This window comes from Rhinatrema bivittatum, chromosome 1, assembly GCF_901001135.1.
Source record: "Rhinatrema bivittatum chromosome 1, aRhiBiv1.1, whole genome shotgun sequence".
NCBI classification, from domain to species: domain Eukaryota; kingdom Metazoa; phylum Chordata; class Amphibia; order Gymnophiona; family Rhinatrematidae; genus Rhinatrema; species Rhinatrema bivittatum.
In genome coordinates, this window is record NC_042615.1 from 748,323,832 (window position 1) to 748,336,614 (window position 12,783).

Sequence of the window (12,783 nt, forward strand, 5' to 3'; positions counted from 1 at the left end):
AGTAGAAAAATTACAATTAACTTTTGGGCAGAGCCCTTACATGTAACCGAATGAATACATTAGACAGGGAGAGGGATAAAACTGGCTAGGTAAAGTAATATCAATAAATGAATAAATAGATACCACAAACTATAAAACATAACTATAAACATAAGAGGCAATGTACAAGTAAAATAATCAGCGGACATAAGGCATTCTTATTATATTTTATAGTAATATTTATAGTAATATTTTGAAAGGTAGTTATGTATAATGTAATATAAGCTTATAAAGGTGGAAATGATGGTAGAAAAGGACCAAACAGTCTATCCAGTCTGTTCAGCAAGCTTATGGTAGCACCTGCCACGCTATACAGGTCACCCCCATATTTAGTTTCCCAAACTGGAAAAATCAGGGCCCTTGTTGATTACTGTCTGAGTCCAATTTCCCATTAGCCCTTGCCAGTGAAACAGAGAGCAATGTTAGAGTTGCATCAGAAGTTTCAGGCTTATTGGGTAAGGGTAGTAACTGCCACTCTAGCAAGTTACCCCCCATGCGCTCTTGTCTTCATTTCCATCCTCTAACCCAGAGCTTTTCAAACTGTGTGTCGCGACACGTTTGTGTGTCGCCTGCAGTGTGAAGGTGTGTCGCCCGGTCCACATAGCAGCAGGGCCGGCGGAAGCAGGGAACTACAGCAGGAAGATCGGCAGGGCCGTGGTGGTGCTCACCTCACCACGGCCCGAAGAAAAGGGTCACGTTCACATCTCCTCCTTCCTGCCTGCGCAGCCCCGGAAGAAAAATGTTGCCAGAGCCACATGGGCAAGAAGGCGGAGGAGCATCTGCTGTGTTCAGAAAAAGAGCAGCGTTAATGGGCCGCCGTATATCCCACGTTGCAGTGGCCCGAGAAGAGGAGGAAACTCGGTAGTAGGGCCGCTGTGAGAATGAGAACCTGATTGTGTGTTTGAGGGAAGAAGACAGATGGAGAGAAAAGAAATAGGAAAAAAAGAGACCCTGTAAAAGGAATTGGCAAAAAAACAAGAAAGGGAAGGTGGGGAAAAAAAGCCTGTGACCAACCGATTAGAAAACTAAGATCAGACAGCAAAGGTAAAAAAAATTACTTTTTAGTGATTGGCATATGTTATCTTTGGGAATGTGCAAGAGTAGCACTTTCTCTATGCCGATCTTGCAATGTACAAGATCGGCATGGAGGAAGTTGAAGCCCGCAAATATTTAATACCGCGGGGCCTGCACTGAGGAGGCAGCAGAACGGACTTCAGTGTCAGTAGCAGCAATCGGCATCTCCCCAAATATCCACATGGCAGCAGTGACAGCAGTAGCAGAGGAATGAGAGAGGCTCTGAAGTTGCTGACAAAAGTGCATGCCTGGGGGTTGGGGAGGGAGTGGTGTGAGAATGAATTGGAGCTGCCTGGGGGTCAGTGTGGGTGTAACATTATGTAATCCACAAAAAATTATGTAATATATTTAAGGAAACCCTCATAAATTGTCAAAATACGGTTTGTTCGTTTAATCTGTAACCTCTGGTTTGCTAGTAGACTGAATTACTGTGTCGTGAAATTGTTCGTCTAAAATGTGTGTCACCAACATGAAAAGTTTGGAAAGCTCTGCTCTAACCTTTAGGGATCCACAGTGTTTATCCCATGCCCCTTTGAAATCTTTCACTGTTTTTGTCTTCACCACCTCCTCCGGAAGGGCATTCCAGGCATCCACCACCCTCTCCATGAAGAAATATTTCTTGACATTCGTTCTGAGTCTTCATCCCTGCAGTTTCATTATGTGACCCCTAGTTCTACTGATTTCTTTCCAATGGAAAAAGTTTGTCGATCGTGCATCATTAAAACTTTTCAGGTATCTGAAGGTCTGTATCATATCCCCCTGCACCTCCTGTCCTCCTCATATGCCTGCACCTCTTCAGTCTCTCCTCATATGCCATTTGATGGAGATCTCCCACCATTTTTGTCGCCCGTCTCTGGACAGCCTCCATCCTATCTCTGTCCCTTTTGAGATACAGTCTCCAGAACTGAACACATTACTCCAGGTGAGACCTCAACAATGACTGGCCCTTACTGGGCATGCCCAGCATGGTGCTATCCCTGCAGCCAGCAGGGGTCCCCCTTCAGTCTTCTTTTTTTCCGCGCAGCAGTAGCCTCGCGGTTAAGGAGCTCTGCAAAGATTCCTGACAGGAATTTTCCTCACGGAATTACTAAAAGTTAATTTGCCCCACAGGTAATGTTGCTTACCTGTTGCTTACCTGTTACAGGTAAGCAAATGTTGCTTACCTGTAACAGGTGTTCTCACAGGACAGCAGGATGTTAGTCCTCACGAAACCCGCCCGCCGCCCCGTGGTGTTGGGTTCATTACGTTTTCTTATTTTATTTTTCGGCACTGCCTGTAGCTTTTAAACAAGGCTGAAGGGGGACCCCTGCTGGCTGCAGGGTTAGTGCCATGCTGGGCATGCCCAGTAGGGGCCAGTCAAAGCTCTGGAAACTTTGACAAAAGTGTTCTGTGATTGGGCTCCATCCTGTGATGTCACCCATATGTGAGGACTAACATCCTGCTGTCCTGTGAGAACACCTGTTACAGGTAAGCAACATTTGCTTTCCTCTCTCTATGCTCCATGCACAACAGCCCTTCACCCCCATCACAGACAGCTCTTTTGGATTACCACACCCCACATGCATGACTCTGTACTTCTTGGCATTGAATCCCAGCTGCCATATCTTCAACCACTCTTCAAGCTTCCTTAAATCACGTCTCATTCTCTCTACTCCTTCCGGTGTGTCCACTCTGTTGCAGATCTTAGTATCATCTGCAAATAGACAAACTATCTATTTATTTATTTGCTTTTATATGCCGACATTCGTTGGAGTACATCACATCGGTTCACATTATAACAGTTGGAATAGTATGACAGAGGTGTCTTACTATTTATACATTGTAACATTAAACCTTAATGGGTGAACATTAAACATATATAACATTAAGGATTGGATATTGAAAATTCAATTTTAAAACTGGGATAAGGTGCCGCATAACAGATACAATATAGCATGTAACCAATTTTAACTTGAAATTAAGGTGTCTTAATAATGATACATGGAGACACTGGAGGGGGGAGGGCAAGGGGGCAGAGAGTAAGACATAGAATGCAGAAGAGAGGGGGTGGGGTGAGGGGGGATTAGTCTGTGTGTTGGTAGGCTTTATAGAATAGCCATGTTTTCAATTGTTTTTTGAATGGTTGGGAGGGTAGCTTTTTGCAGAGGGTGGGGCCAGCTACTGAGAAGGTACGTTGTCTGGTGGAGGTAAGGTGCGCTAGTTTTGTGTGGGGGATGGCAAGCAGGCTTGTGTTTTGGGATTGCAGGTTTCTCTGGTAATCGTGGGTTTGGAAAGGGTCTTTAGACCATTTGATTTTTCCGTTGTTGATGGTTTTGTGCAGGAGGTTGAGTATTTTGTATTGTGACCTGTTCGTTATGGGGAGCCAGTGGAGTTCTTTTAGAATGGGGGTGATGTGTGATGAACGGTTGGTGTTTGTGAGAGATCTGGCTGCTGCATTTTGCAGCAGCTGGAGAGGTTTGGTGGTGGTGGCAGGTAGTCCGAGGAGGAGGGAGTTACAGTAGTACAGCTTGGAGAGTATGAGGGATTGTAGTGCTGTGCGGTAATCAGGGTAGAATAGTAGTGGTTTGAGTTTTTTTGAGGACTTGGAGTTTGTAATAGCCCTCTTTGATTGTTAGGTTGATGTGTTTTTTCATGTTGAGTTCAGAGTCGAGGGTGATACCAAGATCTCTAACTTCATTGGTGATAATGGTGGTGGTGTCTTGAATGGTTTTTGTTGAGGGTTTATTTGAGATGTGTAGGATTTCTGGTTTTTTGTGGTTGAGGGTGAGCGATAACTGAGTGAGGAGGTTTTTTTATTTGGATGGAGAGGGAATCCCATAGTGAGATGGGGTTTGGTATGCTTTCTTTGATGAGGGGGAAGAATCTGGACGTCGTCTGCCTAGATGTAATATGAGAGGTCCAGGCTGGTGCGCGAACAAAAGTACGCGTGCACGTAGAATTATAAAATCTACCCCTTACTGTACACAAAAACAAAATTCTGCAAAATTCAGCATACTTTATATTGGGTCAAAATATCACAAAATACATGATAGTCTTTAAGTAATTAATTTAAAATGTAATACAGAAAAGTTATTACTTAAAGATGCAGAGTTGTAAATATCTTGAGTAGAATTTCCCTAGAAGTTCACTGTAATAGTGTCTCTTCCACCCTCTCTCCCTACTCCCCTGGCCAATCTCCTTTCACTTTGCCCACTCAGGCCCCCAACTCCTCCACCTGCCATAACTCTTCCCTTCCCCTCTAGGCTCAACCCCTACCAGTCCCAGAATTTGCCCCTCTATCAATACTGCCCCACACACAGGCTCCCTCTGTCCCTCTCTCTCTCGCTCACACCACACATAGGTTCCCCTCTCTCTGTCATGCACACACACCCTCATACAGACCCCCCCCCTCTCTCTCGCATATACACACACACACACCCTCATACAGGCTTCCTATGTCTCTCTCTCTCTCACACACCCCTGCACACTGGCTCCCTATCTTGTGCACCCCCGTACACATAGGGTTCCTCTCTCTGATATACACACACATCCCTTCAAACAGGTTCTCTTTCTTACACATACACAGACCCTCACACAGGCTTCCTCTCTCACAAACATGCACACTCACATACACACAATCCCTTTTTCACACACACCAGCTCCCAATCTCTCACACATGTACTCCTTCACAATCTCCTCACATAGGGTCCCTCTCTCTGGCACCTACACCCACTCACATATGCCGGGGCCTGCTTCATTTTCGCTGCAATTGGGTCTGCCTCCACTCACAGCGAAAATGGAACAGGCCCTGCTTGCAGCACACCTGGGCCTGCCAAATTCTGCGCAGATTCTTCGCAGGAGGGGAATTCTGTGATTCGCAGTAGCGCAGAATTCCCTCAGGACTAGGTATACATACTTCTGCTGCATGAGAAGTGATTATTTTTCATACCTATCAGTGAAATTGAGCTTTTGTTGCATAATTTCAAAACCTTCTTCCTTAGTACAGTCAGCAGTAGAAGTCTGATATCTTGCTGTTTCTAGGTAGAAGAAAATTATTCCTGGTTTTGCAAACTTGAAACCAAATGCAGACCTTGTTGTTTCCTGTTTGATGTTTTCTACAGTGCAATACATAGCAGCAGCTTTCACATTTCTAAGTTGTTTTTTTTTTTTTTTGGCAATCTCATTCTCATTTTTGTTTTAGGAGGTTCTTGCAGTTTGTTTAACAAAAAAAACCCCTCACATGACATTTTACTGAAGTATTTGTCACATCCAGACTTGTAGTTCCTAGAATTCATGTGATAATGCAGACAGTGGCCAAGCCAGTTTTCCTGTTTGTTAGTTACAACAATACTTCTGATAAAATACACTTTAAACCATTTTACAGATCAGTGTCAGCTTGTTGTGGCTCTAGAATTACATTTTAGTAAAATGGATGGATGAACAGGCTTCTAAAACTGATAAAACTTGATGTCATACAATTCATTAGTTATCAGTACTGAAAAAAGTTGTATTCTTGCTAGCAGTTATAAGGTGGCTGAGGGGGGATATGATAGAGGTCTTTAAGACCATGAGAGGTCTTGATAGATGTGACTCGGTTATTTACACTTTCGAATAATAGAAGGACTAGGGGGCATTCCATGAAGTTAGCAAGTAGCACATTTAAGACTAATCGGAGAAAATTATTTTTCACTCAATGCACAATAAAGCTCTGGAATTTGTTGCCAGAGGATGTGGTTAGTGCAGTGAGTGTAGCTGGGTTCAAAAAAGGTTTGGATAAGTTCTTGGAGGAGAAGTCCATTAACGGCTATTAATCAAGTTTACTTAGGGAATAGCCACTGCTATGAATTGCATCAGTAGCATGGGATCTTCATAGTGTTTGGGTAATTGCCAGGTTCTTGTGGCCTGGTGTGGCCTCTATTGGAAACAGGATGCTGGGCTTGATGGCAATTTCTTATGTTCTTATGAGACAAATGATATAAAATATTAAATGGTCAAGTGGTAAATGTTTTACTATGCATTTAATATACTTCTTACTACCCAGAGTACTTCTCATTTTTTCTCTTCTCCCCTGCAGATCTTACCCTTAGGAAAAGGGACTGGTCCAACCTGTAGTGGTATGGGGCTGGGGACTGAGACATTGTCTGCTTTGCTCCCAGCAGCAGGGACTGAAAGTAGAACGCACACTGGCTCAATCTCCCCAGCCTGCACACAGTCACACCCTGTCACTGCCGCTACTGCAGTCAGATCTCAAACTGACCTCTTTGCTTTGACAGCCTCTTGCTGTTGCTGCCATGGTTGGGCCCTGGACCAGGCCTTGTTCCTTAAGAAAAGGTCTCCCAGGGGAGTGGATGATGGTGGTGGTGGCAGTGACGGCAGTGCTGGTGGACAAGAGAAGTCTGTAATGGAGAAGATGTGCTGATGTGGCACACCACTGGTAACCTCCCCTTCCTTAGTGTTAGCTTAATTTAACATTACCCTTTGTCTCCTCCCTCTCAATCAGTTTCTAACCCAGTTAGTCACTTTAAGACCTTTACCCAGGGTACTCAGTTTATTTAGGTGCAAACTTGGGTAATTTTCAAAAGGATTTACACGTTTAAACGTAAATCAAAAGTGATTTACCTGCATAAAGTGCACTTACGCTAGTAAATCCTATGGACAATTCAATGCCATATATTGTAGCAATTTTCAAAAGCCAATTTACATGGGTAAAGTGCATTTACATGTAAAATCCTATTTAAAGCATGTAAATGATTTTTAAAATCAGGTCTTTAGATTCTAAGCCCTCTGCGGAGAGGGAAATACCTTCAGTATTTGAATGTAATCCGCTTTGAATTGTCATGAAAGGCAGAATATAAATAAGTATTTATTTGGCGCCTATACGGAACCATGTCAAAGGCCTTATTGAAATCCAAGTATATTACATCTGATGCTCTCCCCTGATCCCATTCTTTCGATACCCAGTCAAAGAAATTGACTTAATGTTTACATCCCAGGAACATTAAAGATTTTTAAAAAAATGGGCAGAGGTCACTACAATGTCCCCCCAATTCCAAAGAGGAGTGGGCGGGTGCTGCTGATAACGGGGGCGCCTGGGACCCTTGTGTTGCAGTGGAAGTGAATTCAGTTTTCCAGGCTCCAACCTTTTGCATGGCAGTTGTGAGGGGGGCCCCTCTCCCACCTCTTAGTAGACCAGCGGGTGGAAGCAATCTGTGGCTGGCCAACTTACTGGCTGATTGCAGGGTCTCTGTTGGGCAGGGGAGGGGGCTAGTCTGTGGTGCCGTTGGGGGTAGTGTGGGCAAATATGAGCATTCAAGTTGCTCTCTCTGTGCCACCCCTCCAAGATGGTGACTGCCATGTGGATTGCCCCAAGGTATGCCAAGATAACGTCAGCGCCAGGGTTTTAAATGCTGGCAGCTTTGTTAATCCTTCTCTTCAATTGCCGCCAGCCAGCTGACCGTATCTTGCCCTCCCACCTTAGTTAATATGTGCCTTTACATGTTTCTGTGTCCTGTTACCCAGATATTGTAGCATGACTTTCTCCTAGGACAAGTAGAATGGGTAGCCCTTATAAGTGGGTGACATCATCAGCTGGAGCCTGGCACAGAAAACTTTTGTCAAAGTTTCTAGAAACTTTGGCCAGTAGACTGAACATGCCCAGCCTGCTACTATCCGGGCAGCCATGCGAGGTCCCCCTTCAGTCTCTTCTTTTCTGTGGTGCAGTTACCTCGCAGTCTGTGGAGCTCCACTTTTTTTCAAACTTTGTCTTGATTTTTTTCGAGTTCTCTTTAAACCTCGTCGGGTCCCCCTTCTCGGTCGGTGTCCTCCCGGTACGGTAGGTTCTTTTCACCTTTGCTCAATCTTGCGGTCGATTCCCAACTCTCCACTTCCCGGTGCTCATCGACCGCATGGTGGTCTTTTTCATGGCATCGCCCGGTTTTTGTCTGTGCCCACATTACTGTCCATTACGGACCCGCATGAGGTTTGCATCCTCTGCCTGGAGGCTTCGCACGATGTCCCTTGGGTGTCGTCTGTGCGATGAGATGACACCCAAAGGGCATAGTGCGTGCCTCGATAAAATGGAGAAACTTTTCGAGACCCTGAAATCCTCCACTCCTACGTCAGTCGCTTCGACGCACAAGGATTCCGGGGAACCGTCCCTGTCTCTTGCGGTCCCTTTTGATTTCCACCCCCAAGGATCAGGGTGAGGGAGATCAATCCTCGGTGGTTTCTCCCCTCCCCCAGACCTCGGGATCATTGTCTTCCTTGGCATTGGGAAAAGATCGGGCCGAGCATCGGAAGCGATCCCGGAAGCACCGGCATCGGTCGCCCTCCCGACTCAGTTCCAGAGCGGCATCAGCGGTCGCCAGGCCACCATGGAAATGGCACCGGCCACTGGAGGCCCCATCCTCCAGGTCCCTCGGTAGCCTGAGGCGTTCCCCACTGTTACTGGTGCTGGGTGCTGTGCCACCTCGGGAACCCGAGGATGAGCTGGCGATGCCTTGTCCCTCTCCATCAGTCCTGATCACTCAGGATTCTAGGAGGAGTTGGACTGCAGAGTGCAATCGACAGTGCTCAAAGTGCTGCAAGACGCTGAGATACTGGTGCCACCGGCCCCCATACCAGTGCCCGAGCCTCCGCCATCAATGTTAGCACCTTTGCTGGAGCATCTGGACGTCCTTCTGGTACCTTACCGATGCAGCCGGTGCCCGAGGGGCCTTCAATGCCTCACCAGCCACTGATGCCCTTGACCGGAGCGATCCCGATTCCCAGGTCCTCCGAGGAGGATGAGGCCACTGAGGCTGGACCTCCTGGCCCAAGGTTCTCCGAGCTGCTTCCAGATCCCTTCGGCTTCCCACGGCCAATGACCCCCTTGATACCGGGGATCCATTGGTGCCTTCAGTACCCCTGCGCCATCCAAAGCCCTCTGAGCCCAGGGTCAATGCCCTCATGGCCCTTGCCCTCGGCATCCTGGTCCAAGTGAGGAAGAGCATCCTTACAACCCTTGGGGTGATGACTCCACAGACTCGTCCTCGGAGTACTGAGACAACCCCCTTCTTGGAGCCTTCGCCTCAGAGGAGCGACATCTGTCACCACCTGAGGACCTATCATTTGCAGGGTTTGTTAGGGCTATGGCTGAGGGCATCCCCTTTCAGCTCCTTACAGAGGAGGATGCGTGCCACAATATGCTGGAAGTGTTCCAGTTCATTGACAATCCTAAAGAAATCGTGGCAGTCCTGATCCACAACATTTTTTAAGAAACTTATCCTCCCTATGTGGGAGCACCCCATTTCTGTCTCTCCAGTTAACAGAAAGTCCGATGCCACCTACTTGGTGCAACAGGCCCTGGGGTTTGAGAGGAGGCAGCTCCCCCACTAGTTAGTAGTAGTGGAGTCTGCCCTAAAAAAGGCCCGGCGCTCCTACACTCATGCCTTTGCTCCTCCGGGACATGAGCATAAGGAGCTTGATCATGTAGGGAGAAAGATCTTCCAAGGTGCTATACTGGTCACCCACGTAGCGGCTTACCAACTCTACATGACTCAATATAACCACAATCTCTGGAAGTGAGTCCAGGGTTTTATAGACGGCTTTCCCCAGCAGCAGCAGGAAGTGCTTTCTGTCATTGCCTCACTGGGTCTGGAAGCAGAGAAGCACGAGGTGCATTCCACCTACGATGTTTTTGAAACTGCAGCCCGCTTGGCCACCATAGGCATTGGCGCTAGACAAATGGCTTGGCTTAGGGCCTCAGATCTCTGGCAGGAGGTCCAGGATAAGCTCGCCAATCTCCCTTGTACAGGCGAGAACCTGTTCGGGGACAAGGTCCGGGATGAATGGCACAGCTGAAGGACCATCATGACACCCTCCAGCAGCTATCCACTAGTCCCTCAGAAGGGCCATCTTCAGTCAGGAAATCCTCCAGGCAAGGTTCTCGTAAGCCCTTCTACCGGCAGAGGAAGTATTACCCTCCGGTCGCTCAGGCTCGCACACCCCGGACCAATTCTAGGGGTTGCTCCCTGCAAACCCCGGCCATGGGCTTTTGATTGGCGGCGAGGGAACACAAGTCTGCTGGCGGTTCCCCTGGCACCCGATCCCCTACTCAACAGCAGTCTCCTCAACTTTGCCCAGCGCTGGGAAGGGATCATGTCGGACCGTTTGGTCCTTTCCATCGTACACCAGGGGTACCATCTGCACTTCAGCTGGCTCCCGGAGACCTCTTCCTCATGTTCATTGTGAGGTTCATCCTCCTTACAGCAGGCGCAGTGGAACTGGTCCCTTGTAGACGCAGGGCTACGGGTTCTACTCGAAATATTCCCTCATCCTGAAAAGGAATGGCTGGCTGTGCCCCATCCTCAACCTCAGGGTGCTGAACAAGTTTCTCGTAAGAAAAAAATGTAAGATGATCTCCCTGGGCATGCTGATCTCCCTCCGACGAAGAAGAGACTGACTCTGCTCCCTCGACCTGAAGGAGGCATTCGCACACATTGCGATTGTCCCCAACCACAGGAAGTACCTCTCCTTTGTGGCTGGCATCAACCCCCCACAACTTCACCAAATGCTTGGTGGTGGTGGCTGCCTACCTCAGGCGTCGCTCGGTCCATGTGTTCCCATGCCTGGGCAACAACTCTGGCCCTGAAGGTTCAGACCCTGCAAACTGTGGTGTTCATTATCAGCTTCCCCAAGTCGCACCTCTGTTCATCCCTGCAATTGGACTTCATAGGTGCCAGGTTGGACATGGCACAAGCGAAAGCTTTCTTGCCCAAGGATCGGGCGGTTGCCCTCTCTTCGCGGGCCACCCTCATCCGCAACAGCGGGAGGGTGTCAGCCCATCTCTTACTCTGCCTGCTTGGCCACATGACGGCCTCCATCCATGTGATGCCCTTAGCCTGCCTCCGCATGTGGACCCCTCAGTGGGCCTTGCAGTCTCAGCGGCAACAAGCATCCCAGGATCTAGAGACTCTGATCACTGTCACAGACCCTTTCAAGCCATCCTCGGCCTGGTGGGAAGCCCTCCCCAATCTAGAACACGGACTTCTCTTTCAGCCCACGCTGCCCCAGGTGACCCTCACCACCGATGCTTCTCCTCACGGGTGGGGAGCCCACATGAATGGCCTGCACACTCAAGGCCTTTGGACCGCAGCCGAAGCATGCTGCCAGATAAACGTTCTGGAGCTTCGGACGGTACGGTATGCCCTGTGGGCATTTCGGGATCAGTTGTCATCCAAGGAAGCTCTGATCTGGATGGACAACCAGGTCACGATGTGGTATATCAACAAACAGGGAGGCACCGGCTCATTCCTCCTCTGCCAGGAGGCAGTGCAGGTTTAGAACTGAGCCCTCTCCCAAGGGATTTATCTGCGGGCGACCTACCTGCCAGATCACCTCAACACACTGGCAGACCACCTCAGCCAGTCCCTCCAGCCACACGACTGGTCCCTCAACCCTGTGGTGGCGGCTGAATTATTCTGCCACTGGGGCACGCTGGATGTGGACCTGTTCGCCTCCCCTCTCAATCACATGGTGAGCAAATTCTGCTCCCTAGTAGCAGGGAATGACCATCCGGCCTGCAATGCCTTCTCCCTTCGCTGTGGGCAGGGCCTCCTGTTTGAGTACCCACCTCTCCCACTCCTCTTGAAGACTCGAAGCTTCAGGAGGACAGGGGGACCATGATTCTTGTGGCATCCTCCTTGCCCCGGCAGGTTTGGTTTCCTCTCCTACAGGACCTGTGGGTGCGTGCACCCATCCCGTTGGGTATGGCACCCAACCTCATATTGCAGAACTAGGGCACCCTGCGCCACCCAAACCTCCGGCACTTGCCCTCACAGCTTGGATGTTGAGCGCATGATCCTCCAGCCTGATTGAGTCCCGGAAACCTTCGACTAGGAAGTCCTACATCTCAAAGTGGAAACGCTTTTCCATCTGGTGCGGAGGGTAAGGGTTGGACCCTTTCTCATGCCCACTCCCCCGGCTGCTGGACTACCTGTGGCACCTGTCTGAGTCTGGGCTACAAATCAGTTCCATCTGAGTACACCACAGCACTGTCAGCTAGTACCACCGAGGTGTCGCTGGCACACGTTTCGCTCCAGCCCCTAGTTGGCCGCTTCATGCAGGGTCTCTTCCAATTGAAGCCACCTCTTCGGCCTCCGGCAGCGTCCTGGGACCTCAACATGGTCTTGGTGAGACTGATGTGGCCTCCCTTTGAGCCCCTGCAGTCCTGTGGTCTGATATTCCTCATTTGGAAAGTCATATTCCTGGTAGTGGTCACTTTCACTTGCAGGGTCAGCGAGCTTCAGGCCCTAGTTTCGTACGTACCATACAAGAAGTTCTTCCCCGACCGTATGGTCCTGCGTACGCATCCTAAATTCTTGCTCAAGGTAATGACCGATTTCCACATCAATCGTTCTGCTCACCTTCTTTCCGAGGCCACATTACCACCCTGGGGAACATGCTGTCCATACTCTGGACTGTAAACGGGCGCTGGTTTTTACCGAGATCGTACAGCGAGCCACAGACATTCCACATAGCTATTTGTATCTTTTGACCCCAAAAGGCTGGGTGCAGCGGTGAGTAAGCAAACCCTATCAAACTGGCTGGCAGATTACATTGCCTTCTGCCATGCACAAGCAGGCCTCCAGCTGGCCGGCAGAGTGAAGGCTTACTCTCTGCAGGCCATGGCAGTGTCTGTAGCCTATATGC

At 48.9% G+C, this 12,783-nt stretch overlaps 1 protein-coding gene across 5 annotated transcripts in view; it reads left to right on the top strand.

The window, feature by feature from the left end:
* The window catches only part of LIFR (LIF receptor subunit alpha), a 358,981-nt gene that overhangs the window by 232,130 nt on the left and 114,068 nt on the right, over window positions 1–12,783 (top strand). The gene's annotated exons all lie outside the window — the stretch shown is intronic.